We start from the raw sequence: 22,833 nt of genomic DNA on the forward strand, positions 1-22,833 counted from the left end.
ATGAGTGCGCTCAGAAACGGTTTCTGAGATTATTTCGTTTGGATTGACAACTTCCTTTAAGGATCGAGTCATTTCCACATTTTCACTTTTCGGACACAATTCACTTTTCGTCTTTATCCTTATTTCGTCTTTTCCCTGTTTGTCACTTTTTGGCACAACCTCACTTTTCATGCTCGGAGTTGGTTTTTAATTTCACGTATCTCCATCCTAAGTGGTTTCTATGAAATACGTATCTTTACTTTTGCAAGAAAGTACTCTGATTGCTCTCAGTGTCCATAAGGGCATGGATGCACAGTTCTTCAGAATCTTTTTCTTTTTTTGGGATGTTTTTCATAAATATCCTTTGAAGATATTTTATTTTAGGAGTTTTTAATAAAATATTTTTGGAAGATATTTTCATTCTAAATCATTAATACAGGTCATCGTGTAATTAACGAAAGTTATTGCAAAATACCTCGTTTTGAGCCTGGATCCTCGTACGGGATTCATTTTCACATTTCATCGAGTCGTGTACTCTTAGAATTCTCTTCCGGTCGTTTTTCCCAGTTTTAGGGATTTCTGACCCTAGTTGCCGCCAAATTTGTTTGGGGCAGATCTCTCTGCTCGGGACTCAGTTTTCGACGTTATTTCTTTTGTTGTTCATATTTTCTCATTTCGGTTCTTTTTCGTTCACGGAGTTTTTCCGTTTGAGCACGTTTTCTCAAATTCCACTTTTCCGGACCTAGCGAGACCCTTTCGGGGCACTTTTAGGGTTTTCATATAAATAGAATGTCTTAAAGTGAAAAGTCACTTTTTCACCATCTTCCTCCCCCTCTTGGCCGGCAGCCATGGGAGCCCAAGGGGCTGCCTTCACTCTTTCTTCTCCTCCACTTGATTTCCTTGGTAGAAAGTCTTCAGCCTTAACATTTATCGTAGGCCTCGACGTACTCTACCTTTCCCCGTTATTAGAACCCGTTTCTGACCATTTCTAGAGTTCGGGTTTGAAGTCAAGTTGTGATTTTCATGGGGCTTCCTTGAGATTCTTGTTCATCGTGTTGTCCCCGACAAAACCCCAAAGTATCGTCAGATTCGGAGCACTTTTCTTTTGGTGAGGATTTGAGATTTTCATCTCAAATTGAGGTAGGGAGTGTTATAATTTATATTCTTATTATTATTATGCATGTTATTGATACTTATATAACTTGTATGCTTGCTTTTGTTCAAGATCTAGAGAATTTAATTTAATTTGATTTAAATTCTACTCAATTGTACCTTGCTTGTTTTCCACTTTTGACTTGATATATGGCATGGCCATGACTTAATCCTTGACATATATTAATTTTGGATCATTTGAACAACCTTTGAAATCTAGAGATTTAATTAATTTTAAATTAATTAAATTCCACATGATGTTATCTTGCTTAATTTGTGAAATTGATGTGATATTTGCAATCACCATGGAATGGAGATTCACATATGTTATTTTGAGAAATTTTGGACAACTTTGATTTCTAGAGAAATTAATTAATTAGCTTAATTAATTTCTACTTAGTGTTCTAAGGAATTGGACTTGTATTTCATGGGGCTTTTGTCTTTTTATAATGTATCATGACTTGTTACAACTTAACTCCATTAATGTAGTTAATGAACTTGCACACTTATATTGGAATGATTTAATTGTTCAAGAGTTGTTAAACAAATAATTAAATCATTAAATTTATACTAGTGGTATATTTACATCAATGCATTCCTTGTGCTATAAATACTAGTTTGTAATCTATGTAGATGCACACTATGATTTCTTGACATTTCACATGCCATCATAGTTGAGAATTTAGGGCATGACTTGTGTGTTTCCAAAATCTTGGTTGTGCATGAAACGTGGTTAATGCATTTCTTGTATCTTGATACTATCTTGACTTGCACAACTTGTTGATTTTAGAACTTAGGATATCAATCAAGAATTGACATGGCTAGGACTTAATTCTAGTACGGGGGAATATCCCTCTACAACTATAGTGCGCACTATGGGAAGGTACCCAAGGGTTAGTAGCCCTAAAGTGATCCCAAGAGTATGATTTTAATCCGGGCGATATCCGAGTTCCCACATTGGTTGATTTCACTCTTTAAATTTCAAGTTGTTATTTCTTGAAGATTTAAACTTGTCGTGTTATGTGAAATGCTCCAATCTTGTTCCATTGCATAGATTTTATGCTTCATCCGTTATTTCACTCCTTAAATTTCAAGTGTTATGTTCCTTGAAGATTTAAGACCTTTTCGTGTTATATGGAATATTCCATCCTTATTTATTTGCATAGATATTATGCCTTGTTCTTGATTTCGTGTATTATTCCTATCCTGTTAATTGGAATGTTCCAATTTTGTTTACTTGCATAGATATTATGCCTTATTCTTGATTTTATGTATTAAACTTATCGTGTTAATTGAATTGTTTCAACCTTGTTAAATTTCCTAGTTATCTCGTTTCATGTTACATTATGCTATTGGGACTTTGGAATGATCCTATATATGTAACTTGACTTAGATTCTAGGTAGCATGGACCACATGTAATGATTTATATCAACATGCAAAATCTCTAAACCCTTAGATTTCAAGTGTTATCTCTTGAAGATCCAAAAACCTTGTTATGATATATGAAGTGTTTCCTACCTTGTTTAATTGTATAGACATTATGCTCACTTCATGTATTTAGACTTCATTCGGTATACTTGAAACTGTGTTCTTGTATCTAGATTCCATTTAGCATACTCGTGTCTTGTATACTTGCCTTGTGTGTTTCCAATCTCGTTAGTATACCTATGTTTTGTATACTTATCTCGCATGCTTTCATCTTCCTTTAGTACACTTGTAACCGGTATGTTTGCATGTCATGTATCTCATTTCAATTGCATGAGTAGCTTAGGATACTCCCTGAGTCTAACCTTTGACATAGACGTTAGGTGGCATGTCCCTTTTGAATCATTTCAAGTCAATATAAAAATCTCTAAAGAAATCGAGTCGATGCATGCTCATTCTCTACGAGTAAACTTGTTTACTCACCCCGAAGTTACTGGAGGGTTGTTTCAGGTACGAAGACTTGGTTCGTGATGTTCATCATTGCTTGGATGATTGTAGATTTGAAGGTCTTAATTCTTGTAAAGGTTGGCTTGAAATGCCACCTATAGCCTTTTATGTCAAAATGTGTATATTTGATTCAATGTATGTAATGTGTACATAAGTACACTCTATGCAATGTATTTGACATGTTTGGATGAGGCCGGAGGCCAATGACATGTATCTTGTATTCTATGTAACTTTTAAACTTCATGAAATATTGTGAAAACCTTGAAAAATCGCAAGTCATTGTTTCGCCATGTTTTAATCGGGTGTGGGAATTCCATTTTTATTCTTTTATGGGGTCTCATTAGTCATGTATGAAGTGTGGCCAAGGGCCAAATGATCATTTGACCCCATTTTATATTTTTGGATTTTATGTTTTCCATTTCAAGTTCATTTTCGCCTTTTTGGCCATTGGGGGGTCGGATTTTGCATCGGTGGTATTTTTAAGTCGTGGACCATTGTGACACGTCCTATTAAGTAAGTTACGTTTGCGTGCATGGTCGTTTCTGGGCAAAACCTCTTCCTTGGCAATTTGAGCCTCCTATGGACTCATTTTGCGTTTTTATTGCATAATCTGATCTAGGGGCATTCTAAACTTTTCACAGCAGTTTTATTTTCTTCTTTTGACATGGTCGCTTAGAAAACGTGATTTTAGGGGGGATGGTTTCTTTTTTGTGTTTTTCCAGAAAATATCGTCTTGGTGCTAGAAATCCATCGCAAAGTTCAGCTTTCTGTTTTTCATTTAGCAGCTTTTTGGACCTTCATGACCTGATTTCATGAAGGGGCATTTTGGGCATTTTATAGTGATTTTTTTGGATTCCTTTCATGAAATCACATAGAAAACTCGATTTTGAGGGGAGTTTCTTCTTTGTGTTTTTCCAAAAAATGTCATCTTGGCCCTCAAAAACTCATTTTTTGCCGAAAAACCCTTGTTGTCAGCTTTTTGCTGAGCTGTAGTACAAGTGTGCAAGTAGGAGGGATCTCGTAACCGGTTAGATGACTTGGGGCAGTGTTGTGGTCGTGAAATTTTGCCTTCTAACCGGTTAGGAAGGCCTTGTAACCAGTTAGATGGTCTTTGGTTGACCATTTTGACCTTTTTACCCCTATTTCTTTCGTTAGCCATATCTTCTTCGTCCGGACTCCAAATCAAGTGAACTTTTTTTTGAACTTGACTAATTTTTCATCATCTATCCAACAATATGCTCGGTTGCACCCAGATATTCCTGAATAATTACCATTTTACATTTTTAGCCTTAAGTGCTCGTTTTTCTTCGTCTTGTCGTTTCTCTTTCGTCCGGACTCCGAATCATGCGATTCTTGAGTCCATCTTGATTGATTTTTCATTGTCTTTCCAATGGTGTGCTCGATAGCAGCCACTCTCATTTTGGAAATGACCATGTTGCCCCTAGGTTCATTCTTGTCCCTTTTTGAAATGTTGCTTCCGCATTTGTTTTCTTTGGGTTCCGTGACCTCATTGAGGGTCACATTGGTGTCTTAGGGACATGTTGTGTCTCTTGAGACAATTGTTTCATCTTTTACTTTCGCATTCTGGATCTAATTCGGGTCATCACAGGACACACTGTGTTGAAAAATCTAGGGTCATTATAGGACAAGTCCCACTTGTAACACTTGGCCACGTCAAACTTAAAAAATAAATAAATAAGAGGTAAGTTTAAGCCTCCTCTGTTACACGGGATACCATCGTTAATAAAATCCGCACATTCACCGGAGCCAATTGGTGGTGGTAGCTGGTAGAACCCTATAACTGTGGTAGCTACATAATTGCCTGTGCTGGGTACAAAGTCAATTTATGACAAACTAGAGGGTGCTAGTCATCGGATAATGTGGCAGAGTGGCTGAAATTTTATGGATGTAATTGGTGGTGGTAGTGGTGGTGACCGAAGTTCGTCGGTGAATTGGATATGTGTGTTTACAGTGCTAGAATATGAGATATCGGATAACCAAACAACGTCACCCTCATTAAGTTCTAAGAGATCGGGATGGGGATCGAAATCTGGTTATTTAAGAAGTGTGAGGAATCAGATGGTTGAGGGAGAAGAGGTGATATTGTGGAGAAAGGTAATCATTGATATGAATCACTTTCCATAGTGTTGAGGAAGATGAATTTTTTTTTTTTTTAAATAGCCAAATAGTCAAATAATGGCAGGGGTATCAACTAAACCTCTAAGGAGGTTGACAATCATATTTTAAAAACATTAATAATGTAGTAGTTAAGCCAAACCTCAGGGGAGCTTAGACCAATTTACCCATTATAGTGATGTCCTCTCATGTTTAATAAAATTAAAATTAATGAACCTTTTGTGTTAGACATTTTTATTGGATGATGTTTACAAGGAATATATATATAAATATATATACTAATCACCCATTGGATAGAATTGAAGGCACTAGAAATGACGAAAAACTAAAGTGCTTTGGGTCGAAGTATGCAGGAATGCCAACACTAACAATAATACTCCCTTCATCCCATATTAGTTGTCAATCTTTCGTTTTCTAACTTTTTAAGAGGGCGTGCAATTAATGTATTATCTCCTTTTCAAAATACTAAGTTGTCTTTTAAACTTTAAAGATATAAAACACAAGTTGAAATAGTCTTGAAAAATTAGAAGGGTAATTATGGAAATATTACATTTAATTTGTTTGACTTTTCAAAATTGACAACTAATTTCGGACACCCTTGTGATGTTATCTTTTTTTCCCATTTTTCTATTTTATGGAATTTTCTGATTTTCCGAGGACATTTTTGACTTTTCTCGTTTTGCATGCCAAACACCGTGGAGTGTGCCAGAAAGTTGGTTGGAGCATTTCATTGAGTTCAGGAATCTTGGAAATGTACCGGTTGCCATTTCGATATTTTTTCATTTTTCGGGCCGAACGGTCCCGGGTGGGACCCACTACCGGAATTGTCGCATACGGGGTTTTTATTTGGGTCCATTTGCATCTCACTCATTTTAATTTATTGTGTTTTATGTGCTTATTGTATGGTTGATATGTGTATTATGTGTGTGTGGTAGAAAAATTAAAAAGAAAAGTCAAAAGATATTTCTTAGTGGTGGGACCCACCACTTTCATATTTTAATGGCCATAGGGCCATTTAGGCCTCAAATTCTCTCTTCTCCCGTCAACTCTCTCTCTCCCCTCTTATTTCTTTCTTTTTCTTTTTCTTTCTTCATCAATTTCAAGTTTCGATTACTTCTCAACCGTTGGGAGATTTTTTGTACCGTTTACGGCAAAATGGAAAGCTCGGCGATATCTACGCACTGATGTAAGCTATTCATCATTTGATGCACCCTAGGAATTTCGAACCTAGGGCTTGGATTTGGGGCTTTTTGCATCATTGTGAGGTAGGGGTGTTTAATTCACAATTTCTTGAATTTTTGTGAATTATCTTGGAATGAATTGTATCTAGCATGCCTATTTGGTTTAAATTCTTGAAAAATTGTTTAGATGTTGTATATGGAATGCTTGATTATGTGTAAATTGATGAGTTGTGATTCAAGCATGCTTATATGGACTAGAATTTATGTTTTTATGTGATTGCCATGCTAGATTACTGATTAAATGAAAGCATATGGTATTTTTGTGGAAATTCTTGTAAGGCTTGCTAGTGGCTTAAGTTGAATTCGTTGTATAATGATACGTCTTAGCATGAAGCATTCATGCACTTCATTGGGAAGAAATGGGGAAAATGATGTTTTAAAAGGATTGAAGTGGTGTTTTGGGGAAAGTTTTGAAAAGGGTTTTGGAAAAGAAAATAGAGAGTGACATTGCATCCCATTGCATGGCATATTTACTCATAATTCAGTTTATAAATGTGATTTTGTGGATTATTATCTCCCCAGCATGGTATGATCTCGCATTCATATTTTCTATTCATTGTTTGGATTCACGGGGTCTTAAGAGGTGTGCCTTAGGTACTTCCTACTGAGCTTCTAGCTCACCTTAATATTTAACATTTTTCAGGTCTCGGAAAGGAGGTGGCGGATGATAATCCACCACAAGTATGAAGAGAATAGAAATGTGTGTTTAGCAACGATTTTGTAGACTTGAGCATTTTTTGTAAAGCACCATTTAGAAATGTATTAAGTTGCTTAACATGGCCATAAAGTGTAACTATGAGTAGTTGGCTCTATTTTGATGTATTTTGGGAAAATTGTAAAGACTAGATATATTTCTTGGATGAATGGGATTTAAAATGTTATATTATAATACATTGTTGGTGCTTTTAATCATGGAATTTAGTATACCATTTTACAATGTGTCAAAAACAAGTTTAGATCAGTTTTCAAGACTCTCACCCAAGCCATTTCACCTTTTCTCATTTTCATTAAATCCAGTAGCAGGAAACAGCTCACAGAGTCATTTCGGCCGACCGAAATGGCTATTTCGGTTGACCGAACACCTCACTAACCTCGGGACTTCTACTTGTGCACAATCGGCCGACCAAAATGGTCATTTCGGTCGACCGGTACAGAGAGGGTCATTTCGGCCGACCGAAACCCCATTTCAGTTGACCAAAATGTAGTTGCATTAGTGCACTTTGTTCCTTCCTTAAGAGTAGATAACTCTGAACCTTGGATGCTTGCTTAGGACCTTCCTGAAGCTTAGTTAAGATGTAATAATGATGAATTGACCTTAGATATGATATGGATTGACTTATGTGTCAGTTCGGGTCATTACAAAATTAGTATTAGAGCTTTAGTTTAACGACCCAAACCCGTAGGCCTGAACCGCTAACCGGGTCCTTACCCAAACCCGAGGTTACCTAGGTCAATACCTTCAATTCTAGGGTTAATACATCATTCTTAAGTTTATATGTTCTAAGAAGGCCTTAACTAAACTTCCAGGACTCAAAGTCAAATATAGGAAGGAATAAAGTGCAACAACCAATTACATTTCGGTTGGCCGAATTGGGGCTTCGGCCGGCCGAAATGGCTCCCCTATACTAGTCGATCGAAATAGCCATTTCGGTCAGCCGGTTGTGAACTCTACACTGACTGAACCTATTGGAATGATCGGCCAACCGAAGTACCCATTTTAGTCGGCCGAAATGGCCCTACAAGCTTCTAAATATACAGTAAGCTGCTATGAGCATGATAGTGAACCAAAATCCCAATATGAAACTTTAAAACTAAAAGAATACTCCCCAAACACATATGAAATTATAAAGTACAACCTCACAATGTCCAACCATATTAAGATACATGATTCATTACATGAATTAACAATCAAAATCAAAATACTTGAAGTAATAACAATTTACAGTCCATGACGTAAAATCAAACTTATAAAAGTGAACCATGCTTTACAACTTCATAAATGATACATGAAATTTACATTGATACCATGATTCGTAAATTTTTACAAAAGTTTACAAAATACAAGTTACAATCCGGTTTAATGTTGTGGAGGGTTATCATCCGCCAATTCTTTTTCCCAATCCTGAAAAATGTTAAATAATATGGTGAGCAAATATAACCACAAATGTCATCCAAGTCACAAATATACCATGTATGCCAATGAAGTGCAATGCCATGCCCATGTCGCTCCCCATTCCAAAAACATTATCGTTTCAACTTCCAAACCGTTAATGCAATCTGACCCAAAGCACCTCCAAGGCGTAGTGAAGGGAAGGTTAGCTAGCTTTCCCCGACCACATGGCACTTCCATGGTGTCGTCTGGGCTTAGGTAGCTCAACCACACTAGAATCTCTCTTTAACCCCCCTCTAGATCACATTAACATCACGGACAACTAGGCGCCTCCTAGGCGTCCGGTTTTCAAAAACACTTTTCAAAAATAATTTCTCAAAATGATTTCATTTGCTTCAAAAACACTTTTCCCTTTCTCTTTCTTTCCCAATGGATGCATGAATACTTCATACTTCTAAACACAATTCAACTATTGAATTTCACACATGCTTTCCATAATAAATTTCAAGATGCATAATTCATGCTTTCATTCAACATTGATTTAACATAGTAAACATACAAGACACAAATTGTATTCCACATAGGCATGCTTATACACAAAATATCAACTAACACATAATCACATTTCTCATATACATCATTTAAGCATGTTTTCTCCTCAAATAACAATTAACACATAACCACATATCACATGTATAACAATTAAGTCACCTTTGTAAGAATCCACAAACTTTAGACATGCTTTACAACAATTAATGAAAGATAATTCACTAAAATCTAAGAAAATGTGAATTAGAAACCCCTACCTCCAAGAATTGCAAAAACCCCAATTCCAAGCCCAAAATTCAGAATCCCTAGGGTTGGCCAAAGCTGAAATTGCTTATATCAACTTGAAGATCTCGCCAAGCTCTTCGATTTGCCACAAACGGCACCCAAAAATTCTCACCAGTTGAAGAGTAATTGAAGTTTGAAGCATTAAAGTAAAAAGAAAAAGAAAAGAGAAGGGAAAGAGAGAGCTTACGAGAAAGAGGGGAAAAATTAGACCAAATGTGGTCTCTTGGCCATTTAATGGAATTAGTGGTGGGTCCCACCACTAATGAAACCAATTTTGACTTTTCTTTTCTTTTTTCCACCACACACACACATATGCACACACACTATACTAAACCCACATAAAACACATCAAACTAAAATGAATGTGATGTAAATAGACCCACACAAAACCCCCATACGCAACAAATCCGTTATCGGGTCCCACCCGGGACCGTCCAGTCCGAAAAACAAAAAAATGCCAAAATGGCAACCGGTGCATTTTCAAGAGTCCTGAACTCAAAGAAATGTTCCAACCAACTCTCGAACACAATCGGCACACCCCACAGTGTCTGGCATGTAAAACGAGAAAAGACGAAAATACACTTGGAAAATCAAAAAATTCCAGAAAATGAAAAATGATAAAAGTCGGAAACATTACAATCTACCCTCCTTAAAAGATTTTGTCCTTGAAATCTACCATCCTTAAAGAAGGAGGCTCACAGTCATATACCTTCTCGAGAAAACCTTACAAAAACCCCGAGACCATGAACTCACCGACATCAATACTTTTGACACCAGACGTTACCAGGCAATCGAAACCACTGCCACTAAAACCCAATGCTCTCCACCCTATGAGGGTACTCTTCACAAGACCAGATGGTATACTCAACACTATACTCGACTCAAGACAGACATCGATCCACTCTACACTGTCACGAAAGGCTTTAAAGCTTGAAAAAAGAACAATCATCAAACCACTGAACCTGACAATAACAAACCTCAGCTCATCCTCTAGAGGACACATGAGATCCCAAACAAGGAACCCTGTCCATCACACAAACAGACTCAAAATCAAATCTACACATCTCCGTCAGACCAACACTCACCATCTAACACACAGCCACCCATTACATATTCATACAAATGACTACCAACCATATCAATTGGCCATCATTACACTTGTCATCCTCAAGATAACCAAACAACAATTTCCCCCAACGAATACATAGCACAAGTCACCAAAACCATAAAACGTACTTTTCGGTACCAAAAATCCAAATCCTCAAAACAAGATTTCCAATAATCACTAATCGTACCACAAACCCTTATCAAACACTTGGTCCTACTTAACACACCTCGTCACCCAAGACAAATCATCTGAGTCCACACTGTCACACTGACACAACGCACAATACCATACGCTCACTATCCGCGACAACTCGAAACAATCATTGACCTTTGACCCGACATCGCACTAAAGATGGATTAATTCAGGAAAAATGGTTGGCCAGGCCATTCTCATCCTCAATCCGATCTTCGCACAGATATCATTCCTGTCCTCAGGTCTAAACCTCAAACACAGTCTTACACAATCCACAAAATAACACTGATATCCACTTATTATCCATCCATCGATATACGTAACCTCAACAACTATATAGTCATCTACCAGCTCTAAGAATCTTAATAATTCCTCAATCATACAAGTCATAACAGGCTAAAAATAACACGGCATCAAATGTTACAATCATCAACCAGCACGAGATTTCTAATTTCCTCATAACATCCATACCAAATAGATAACTCCATAACATCATTCGGTTCAATTCCTGCTTGCTCAGAACACACAATGCGTCCGTCACGTGCCTAAAGCCTCAAAAATAAAGTCAATCACTCCTATTATACTTCAACGGAATCCCATGATCACTCTCTAATAGCATAACATTCAAACAATATCAACACCTGTCCTCTCAAAACATAACTAAAATCAAACACCTATAAGAACACCCAAGCACATGACTCATATCACATCACTTAGTCATCCTTAATCTGTCATTCACGACACATTTCCTAGCCATTACCGTTAGTACTAAACACTGGAAACATACAGTCCCTATTCAGCAGCACGTGCCTTACATTCAACCAATCAAAACCACTCCAACAATAAACACTACAAAAACCAAAGACTCCACCTCTCTCCGTGGAAATGAGTCAACCTATTTAACTAAGACCTTACCGGTGAACTCCAACTACCTAACAAACCACACACGGGTCCGTCTATCTGCAGACATACACCACCCCTAAAATAGAAAAGGGTAATGAACCCCGCTCTCACTAGAAACTGACAACTCGCATCTGAATGAACCCGACACCCTATCACACGCTACACACTAATCGTCCAACCATGGACACCCAATCTCACTTGAGATGAAAGGAACTCCTTATACACAAGGAGAAGAACCAACTGAAAATACATAGGGTACTATGACCTCAATTCTAGGCGACATCGCCACAAACGGACAGTCATACACTATGAACACTGAAACCTCGCACACACTACATCGCGATACCCATGCTAACCAGAACCAATTAGATAAGAGCACCATTGCCCACAACATACTAACACTAAGAACCATCACAGCCCTTCGGACACCGCATCCCGTTCTATCTGGAACCCGTTACTCCCAAATGACAATCTCTATGCCATAAAATGACACTTTACCACCCATTCCACTTTTACCCTTCAAGGCGACACTCCCTTAAACACCGTGCACACAAGACTCGTGACCTCAGTCACAATAACTCACTATTCTTCAAAAGAAGAAGGTGCCTATATGGCAACATCACCCTCACTGACTCTAATGACTAAACCATTCACAATCGCCTCAACTAGCACACAATCTCATCAATTACCCATCAGCGCACAATAAGCAACTCTGACTCAAGAACACATTCGGATCATACCTTAAACCATTCTATTCATCAGCACTAAACATCACACCATAACACCTCTACTGCTATTCATTCCATCAACAGTTCAAACCTATTATCCCACCGGACCATCAAGCCACAACTAAGCGATTCTTTCTCAAACATCCTTAAGATAACACCATCATAACTAGAGAATAAGCATTAATCTCGGTACTCCCCCACAACAGACACTATTTACCAATAGAGAAGAACATTCATACGGCAATAATCCTCAAGACAAAAATGAGCATGAAACCTAAAATGCTTAACACCCAACTGTGACCTCAATACCATCAATGATGCCATCAACCATTAATGCTTAACTGATAACTCAATCCACTCTTCTTAAGACAATCCACATGCCTAAACAAGAAAACTTCACACTCCAGGTTCAACATCACTACCTCCCCTCTTCACTGTTCCTTAAAACACCCTTGGCCCCAACAAAAGTCAAATGGGACTACCAACTAGACCTACGGAATCACCCTTGTCCCAACAAGTACTACACAAAATTCAACTGCAGTCCACAACTTCCAACTCCCAAAACATAGTCCATTTGGTAACACAATACTTACCATCAATCACTTCATCCGCAAACAACCGAGCACTTCAATGACCTCATACTACCCACCTTATTGTGCATCCTGCACTACACAGCTAAAACTGACCACTATACTCCACCTCGAGACTCTTTAGACAGCCGTGACACCATAATCCTGCTCACTATCTGAGCTATGCAATCAACTCTCCATGAGTCGATTACCCGCGACACACTCCTGAAGTTTCCCAGAATGGGAGTCACTTTTCAACCAACCATAACCAAACACTTCCTTAGACCATACCAGAACACCCTCAATACACATCAATAACCCATAGACTACATTCGTGATTCAAACAACCTCTGCCACACCTACCATGATCGGTTCAAAAAGAACTTCCACACCAAACTGTGACCTGAGTCACAAACACTGACCTCTTAAGGTCATACCTTTCCCCAATGAAACCCTCACTCGAACACCTAACCTACATGGTCCTAAGAACCTATGCACTAATGCATGAAACTCACACACAATAAATACACTATGCCACGAACTATGAACCCGTTTTAAAATCGTGCTTTAAGCACCGCACAAAATGCAACAAGAAGATCAGGATGACTACACACTGAATAACTCAATCTATGAGCTAGAAGATCGAGCCATTCGTTCGATAAGAACTGACACCCAACAACCCTAGAGCAACCAAGCTCCTCGCCTACTCAGGTCAAGACTCACACAAACATCCCATACTCGACCGCACATATACACAAGTACATTGATATATATATGCACAAAATGACTATAGCCCACAATATCATGTGAAACATACTTGTACATACCGTGCTCACTATTTGCCATATTAACATAAAAAAAAATTGCATCAATTGTGCCTACCACTTGCCGCTACCATAGTCCTCATACTTACCATTATATCACAATTAACATGCTTCCAAATCACATATACACTTCATTTACATATACTGACATCTAAACATGTAAGCACTTAGCATGTCTTTCAAAACATTAAGCATTTAAACAGGTAACAAGTAAGCATGCTACTTAAGCAGTTAAACGTTTTAACATAGAAGCATATAAACAATGCAATCCACTTTCCACATAACCCTAGGTAGGCCTCCACCCGTCGTTCTACTGGTATTCAAACCATGGCGCTTTGATACCAAATTTGTAATGACTCGAACCCGTAGGCCCGAACTGCTAACCGGATCCTTACCCAAACCCGAGATTAGCTAGGTCAATACCTTCAATTCTAGGGTCAATACATCATTCTTAAGTTTTAGATATGTACTAAGAAGGCCTTAACTAAACTTCCAAGACTCAAGGTCAAATACACCAAAGGAAGGAATAAAGTGCACCAACCAGTTGTATTTCAGTCGACCGAATTGGAGCTTCAGCTAGCTGAAATGGCCCCCTGTACCGGTCGACTGAAATAGCCATTTCGGCCGGCCGGTTGTGAACTCTACAGTGACTAAACCTACTAGAATGATCGGCCAACCAAAGTGCCCATTTCGGTCGGCCGAAATGGCCCTGCGAGTTGCTAAATATACAGTAAGCTGCTATGATCATGATAGTGAACCAAAATCCCAATATGAAACTTTAAAACTAAAAGAATACTCCCCAAAAACATATGAAATTATAGAGTACAACCTCACAATGTCCAACCATATTAAGATACATGATTCATTACATGAATTAACAATAAAAATAAAAATACTTGAACTAATAACAATTTACAGTCCATGACGTAAAACCAAACTTATACAAGTGAACCAAGCTTTACAACTTCATAAATGATACATGAACTTTACATTGATACCATGATTCATAACTTTTTACAAAAGTTAACAAAATACAAGTTCCAATCCGGTTTATAGTTGTGGAGGGTTATCGTCCGCCAATTCTTTTCCCAATCTTGAAAAATGTTAAATAATGGGGTGAGCTAAACGCTCAGTATGAGGTGCCTAAGATACACCTTTTATGACTTCGTGAATTCACATATAAAATAGAAATCAAGAGAACGGGATCATACTATACTCAGGATAAAATCCATAACCATAACGTCAAATATAACCACAAATGTCATCCAAGTCCCAAATATACCATGTATACCAATAAAGTGCAATACCATACCCATGTTGCTCCCCATTCCCGAAACATTACCGTTTCAACTTACAAACCGTTAGTGCAATCCGACCCAAGGCACCTCTAAGGCGTCGCGAAAGGAGGGTTGGATAACTTTCCCCAACCACATGGCACCTTCATGGCATCATTTGGGCCAAGGTAACTCAACCACACTAGAGTCTCTCTCTAACCCCTCTAGATCGCACTAACACCACGGACCACTAGGCTCCTCCTAGGCGTCCGGTTTTCACAAACACTTTTCAAAAATAATTTCTCAAAACGATTTCATTTGCTTGAAAAATACTTTCCCCTTTCTCTTTCTTTCCTAATGGATACAAGAATGCTTTATGGTTTTAAACACAATTCAACTATTAAATTTCACACATAATTTTTATAATAAATTTCAAGATGTGTAATTCATGCTTTCATTCAACATTGATTTAACATAGTAAACATACAAGGCACAAATTCTATTCCATATAGGCATGCTTATACACAAAACATCAACTAACACATAATCACATTTCTCGTCACCTTTGCAAGAATCCACAAAATTTAAGCATGCTTTACAACAATTAATGAAAGATAATTCACTAAAATCCAAGAAAATGTGAATTAGAAACCCCTACCTCCAAGAATTGCAAAAACCCCAATTCCAAGACCAAAATTTGAAATCCCTAGGGTTGGCCAAAGCTGAAATTGCTTATATCAACGTGAAGATCTCGCCAAGCTCTTCGATTTGCCACAAACGGTACCCAAAAATTCTCTCCGGTTAAAGAGTAATTGAAGTTTAAAGCATTGAAGCAAAAAGAAAAAGAAAAGAGAAGGGAAAGAGAGAGCTTATGGGAGAGAGGGGAAAAATTAGACCAAATGTGGTCTCTTGGCCACTTAATGGAATTAGTGGTGGGTCTTACCACTAATAAAACCTATTTTGACTTTTCTTTTCTTTTTTCCACCACACACACACATATGCACACACACTATACTAAAACCACATAAAACACATTAAACTAAAATGAATGTGATGAAAATGGACCCACACAAAACCCCCGTATGCAACAAATCCGGTATCGGGTCCCACCCGGGAATGTTCGGTCCGAAAAATCAAAAAATGTCAAAATGGCAACCGGTGCATTTTCAAGAGTTTTGAACTCAAAGAAATGTCCCAACCAACTCTCGAACACACCCAGCACACCCATGGTGTCCGACACACAAAACGAGAAAAGTCAAAAATACCCTTGGAAAATCAGAAAATTCCAGAAAATGAAAAATGATAAAAATTGGAAACCTTACATTTAGGTTCGAAAACCTTTGGATGACGGGTAGGGTTGACCTAGTGGAGTTAGAACTAGGCTTGATGGAATTGTGTGCTTATGTGGTTATTACTTATTTTGTTCAAAAACATGACTTATCGTTATGTGCTTATATGCTTAGATGTTGTCATGTTTAGTACATGTTTATGTGCTTATTGCTCATGGATTTATTGATTGTCGAGTGTAAAAGCATGATCAACTGTTCAATGTTAATGTTTATGTGCAACTACTTATATGAATAAATTTGTTCAAAGCATGCCTAATTTGCTACGTGTTTAATTGTTAATTGTTTACCATTGATGAAAGCATGCTTAGTTGACTATGTGCTTAACTGTTAAGTGTTTAGTATTATTAAAAGCATGTTATACAAGTTCTTATTGCAAGTAATTGAGCATGAGTTATGTGAATCATATACTACAGGATGTGTTATCTTTTAAATGACCATGATAGATATGATTCTATTTTGGAACGTAGTTGCCTGTTAAGGTTTACGTTGTGGTCGTTCATCCACTACGGAGTGGATGTAAGCATAGCTTGTTGGTTTCGTTGTCGACAGGTTTGAGTGTTCAGGACAGTGTTATATGTTAGGTTACGAATGGTTTTGACCCATGTATGTGAGGGGCTTGTTCATTCCTACGTTTATAAATGTTTTAGCTCTTATCAAACAAATAATGTGAGCACAAAAGCTCATAGATTGAGCTATTTCAAGTATTCTTGTTTTGATCATATAGTTGCTTTTGTAGAACTGTGTTTAAGGATGATATAGAGAGATGGATCCAAATGAAGTTGGACAGTGAGCAGGTGAAGGGCCATCCCAACTAGACAGGGTTTCAATGGGACAGGGCTGAGATAGAGAGGTGGATGATGATCCATAAGTACCGGTGGACGATATCTTATTAGTAAGGGCTGTAACCTCAGCCTTTCAGAATTTAAAGAGTACCACAGCTCCTCAAGTGGTACCACGACCGGCTATTCAACCATAAGAGACAGAGGATGGAGTAGAATCTTCGGTACCTGCTTCTGTTTAATAAACTCATAAAAGTAGCATTTAAGGGAGGTCCAGATCCGTTGGTAGCAGACGATTGGTTTGATAAAGTTGAAAAACTTTTCAGGGCAATAGCCATGCCCGATGATCGGTTGAAGATCACCTTAGCCATGTATAAGTTTGTTAGCAACGTGGCAGCATGGTGGAAGACCATGACTAGCACACATGATATTGACAGTATGAGTTGTGATGCATTCAAGAGTCTTTTCTTTGATAAGTATTTCCAGCAGACTAAAAGACGGGAATTGAGGACGTAGTTTGACAGTCTTGAGCAAGGGGATATGTCAGTGACAGAGTATGAGAACAAATTCACTTCTCTTTCACATTTTGCTACAAATGTGTTAAGAAAAAAAGAAAAGAAGACATGGCAGTTTGTGTACGGTCTAAATCATTTTATTAGGCCAGGGGTGACACTTTTGGGATTAAAGAATTATTCTGAGGCAGTTCTGAGAGCACTGATAGCAGAAGTAGAAGCCAAAGATTGGCAAGAAAGGAGTGGTATTGTGGGTTCTCAGTAACGAGGTATGAGTGTGGGTACTTCTTCTGGGAGCCAAAACAGAAGAGGCACAAAGGTGCTTTATTGTTTTCTCAAGAGCAACGAATGGCAAGTGCTACTGCTATTGTTGGTGCTTCTTCAAGGTCCTCTAGGATGAGTTTGGTTTGTTACCATTGTAGACAGCCCGAACACCTTAAGGTGAAGTGTCCTCCTGATAGACCCAGTTCTGGAGTTTATTTTCGATGTGGTTAGCCAGGCCATATGAAAAAGGATTGTCCACAGAGAAGATGAGACATTACAGTGATTGATTATGTTGTAATAGGGGTTACCTGTGACTGTGATATAACGGGGGATACCTGTGAGTTCTGTAACAAGGGCGACCTGTGAGTTTTGTAATGGGGGTTACCTGTGAGTCGTGTCGTATTGTAATGGGGGCTACCTGTGAGTCGTGTCATGTTGTAACAGGGGATACCTGTGAGTCGTGTCATGTTGTAATGGGGGACACCTATGAGTAGTGTTGCATGGTTGTTTGTGAGTCGTGTTACATGGTTGTTTGTGAGTCGTATTGCACGGTAGCCTATCAATCATGTTGCATAGTTGTTGTAAGTGCATCGTGTTGTGTTATAACAGGGGCTACCTGTGAGTCGTGTTGTGTCTTAATGGGGGATACCTGTGAGTCTAATGCAGTAACAGGGGTTACCTCTGACTGTTGTAACGGGGGATACCTACGAGTTCTGTAACGGGGGATACGTACGAGATTGGGTGTGACAGGAGATGCATGCACACTATTGTTTTGGTAACAGGGGATATCCGTGAGTTTGGACAAGTGCTTGTGCACTTTGGGCAGTGTCGGGTTCATCTGTGCCAAGATGGTGGACATATCCCGTAGTGTGGTTCCGGACTGAACGATGTTGATGATGCTTGGTGTGAGCCCTTGGGGCAGGATATAGTTCGAGATACTTCGTATGAGTTTCAAGTTGTAATGATGTACCAGTTGTGACTGTTATATATTAAAGCAGTGATGTATTTGTAAGACTATATAAGTATTCTAGACAATTTTATTACATGATGATGTGAATTTTGTGAAAAGTTGAGTAGTTGTTTCTATGAATAGAAGGTCTAGATTTTCACTTATAAGATTCTTCTTTAGGCAGGATGAGATGCGATGTCTTAGGATTCGTTGTCTAGCCCTAGTGTTTTGGGAAGGGCATTGTTCTCTATTACGTGTGGATGTTAAGTGTATGAGTTGCAGATCGAGCTGTTCGTCTCCGTATAGTTCCTCTTTCTTGGCATATCGTATGTAAGGTGTCGATAGGTGTGTGTTCAGTTCTATTACAATAGAAGGACTTGATCTTCCTTCTTCTTGTTTTAGTCCTGGGAGGGACTTTTTTGTCTGTGAGTTTTGTATCTCCACATAGGAGTTGTGCGTGTCAATGGGCGAAAGAACTTTTTAGAGTCTCCACTTTTATTAGGGATCACGAGTAAGGATTTGAATCTAGATCATCGGACTTACCACCACGGCAGGAGGTGAAATCTTGGGTTTTGAAGGATTCGTTCCGAGAGGTCATGATCGATGTGACATGGGGCGTGACTTGTTTACTGGTGTGTACATTTTCTTAGGGTCTTGGAGCTGACAGTAGTATTTAGTAGTTATGATGTGACTCGTGAGTGGGGAATGGTTAGACCGTGTGTCTAGAGTAAACATGGTGGTTGGTATGTATGTATGCTTGAAGATTAGACCTGAAGACGAGAACGATATTGGTGTTAAGATTGGATCGACGATGCTTGGCCAACCATTTCTCTGAGTTAGTCTTTCCTTAACATAATGTCGGGTCAAAGGTCAACGATTATTGCTTTTAGTATGCTTAGTAACAGTCGGAGTAAGGTGTTGCGCGTTGCGTATGTGTGGTTGTGAGATCCCATTTTGAGTGAGTCTCATTTGGGATTGATGGTATTCTTTGTACGTGTTCAGGTGACTTGTTGTGGGTGGTGGTGTACTTAGTACGGGATTATGTGTCCAAGGAGTTTCAGTTGTTAGATCAATTTGTAATACCCCTAATTTTAAAAGGATAGTCCTGGTATTTTAATTAATTATTTAATTACATTTTTGTTGGTTTAATTGTTATTATTTGAATTATTTAAAATTAATTGTTATTATTTGAAATTAATTATTATTATTTGAATTAATTGATTTAATTGTTTATTATTTGTATTTAATTAAATTATTGTAATTGTTTAATTATGTAAATAAGTTGATTGAATTAATTAGGGTTTTATGATTCATGGTGTTGTCGCCTTGTGTGTTTTTTCATTCCCTACATAGTTAGGATTAGGTTAACTTAAGTGGTCTATAAATATAATAGTTTAGTGTCTGCAAGGGTTTTCAGAACTCTGTTTATGAACTGTGGAGGTTGAGAGAAAGAATAGGGTGGTTTGAGAGAGAACAAAGAGAGACAAGTTAGGGTTTTGGTTAGGATCAAAGGCTGAACCAAGGAGGAGTAATTGACACATGCTCATGGGTTGAACTAGGAGCAACGGAGGTCAGTAAAGTAATTAAGGTCGCCAGAGTTGCTAGAGACGTCGGTTTAAGATTTCTAAACTGAAATCAGAGGCAAGTCTCTATTCTAACTCTTTCCCTTAAACCTGTGTTCTATGCATGCCGAGGTAGACTCCAGGGATTTAATTAATGCTAAAACATATCTATGATGCATGTTTAAACTATAATTTGCTTCGTTGAATTAAACTGTTTTGAAAATTCTTAAAGCATTTAACTATATCATTCTGTATATGTTGTTAAGCCTTATTTAATTGAGATTATTGATGCATGTTGATGTCTTTAAAATAATTTGGGACACTGAATGAACATTAGAACAAGTGTTTAAAAGATTACAGAGGCCATGGGAATCGTTGGAAACGAGGAAGACGAAGCGGAAAACGCAGAACGACTTCAGGGAGTGAGAGAGCAGGCTCCCAAAAGGAGAGAGCCAGCTCCCTCAACAATGGATCTGGCTCCAAGGAGTGTGGAGCTGGCCCATAGCTCCACAGAGCCTGCTCCCAAAGTTAGGGAGCTGGCTCTCATGCCAATGGAGTAGGCTTTCAATTTGTGAGAGCCTGCTCTCGCCCAAAATTGTGTACTGTTGGTTTTTAGGTTGCGTTTGGACTGTACAGGGTATTTCTACTTCCTTTAAACTATTTTAAATGATGTATATGATTTTGATAGACCTGTAAAAATATAGGAAAATAATAATTCATGAATGTATTAAGGAATGGATAGTGTGAACTTAGGGAAAAATCATACATGTTGCACTTTGGTTGTTAATCAACTTACATACTGGAACTTGGAGATTCTTGTAAATATGATTTAATACTATTTAAAAATATTTAAATAGGGATATAAGTATAGTGAATTACTTAAAATTAACTATGCTTGGCTGGGATTAAATTGGTATTTAATTTGCTATAAATTGTATCAATTTATGAATGATTTGGAGGATTAAAATGCTTTAATTTATTTTAACAATTTAAATAGTTGGAACATGATTTTTAGGTTCTATAATGAATGCCTAATATCGTTGTATATGTATTAATTTATATTGATGCATATTTTGGAGAATGGTTGATGAATACCTAGTGCTATTTTATCAATTATGCTAATTGGAGGATTGTACGTACCGGTATGGGACGATGGCATATTAGGGATAGATTAGTTCAAATACTAAGTCCCACCTAATCTGGATTGAGGTATGGATTAACCATAAAGGTTAAGTCGTACTCATATTTGTGTCAAGTCAATAAAATAATTGAATAACCTACTGGATGGATTGTTATACATATATTAGGCCACTATACCAAATGGATGATATTTTGTATTAGGAGTATGCAGACTTTATATATTTATGCTATGGTGTCATGGTATGAGCTTGAGTCTCAGGACCATGGTTAGGGTGCGTATATCGCCTAGGATGGATAACTGGACAATAGTTGTTGTTCCCTGGTATAGGTACACATGACCACGTTATGTGCGATTTGCATGGTATCTCTACTCAGGCTGAGACAGACCTATTAGACTAGTGAGCATCCTATAGTGTGTACTTATACATATATGGACTACTCTAGATATTGTTGAGCTATCTAGGATGTATCTGCGTATTAGGTTTTTGTATGGATCGTAGTAGAATAGGACTTGCATGTGGGCCTGATCCACTATTTTATTTTTCAGGTGCTCGTCAGTTCCAGGGTTAGAGCTTGATCACGCAGAGCAGATACAGACACTCATTCCTCCGACTACGTAGGATTACTTTTCATGTTTAGTTTTCTATTTATTTTAGTTGGATTTATTTTCAGTTTGGGATATTATTAGGGGTCCACTAGATGGATTCCCGAGTTGTCAAATAAATAGAGGTTTTGGATTATTGGATTTTAAGTATTTAATTTTTTAAGGATTATGTTTTAGAATTCTTTCAGCTTTTAATTATTTATTTCTTATTATTTCGATTTGTATTCTGTGTTCGTTTATATATTAATTGTTTGATATTCCCTCGGGTTTGGGCTTGGGCCTGATCAACCCATGTTTCGGATTCGAGGGGTATTACATAGTTGATCCTTGAGCTATGCTGATGGGTTATTTTCTCGAGTACTTAATAGTACATTTGACAGGTTGGATGGTTCTCTTGATTACAGTCGTGGGTGTTTAGCTATAATATAGCTATTAAGGGCAGTAATTATCAGAGATGGTTTAAAGGGCATCTTTGGGATAGTGAGTTAAGCTCATATGCTGGTTCGTTGAGCGATTTTATAACCAATGTTTGTGGGCCTTAGGGCGTTTAGCACGGATTGTGTGAGGCACTGCTGGTTGGACCTACCGTGTATGGGATCCAATAGCTTTCTGGTGGGATGCCTCGTGTGGACCACATTAGTGCGATTTTACATACTGGATTGGTTTTAACCTAAGTTGAGGGTGGAAGTAG

This window comes from Cornus florida, unplaced genomic scaffold (assembly GCF_030987335.1).
Source record: "Cornus florida cultivar Cherokee Brave unplaced genomic scaffold, ASM3098733v1 CherokeeBrave_3.0.0_Hap2_Chr02, whole genome shotgun sequence".
In the NCBI taxonomy this organism is placed as follows: domain Eukaryota; kingdom Viridiplantae; phylum Streptophyta; class Magnoliopsida; order Cornales; family Cornaceae; genus Cornus; species Cornus florida.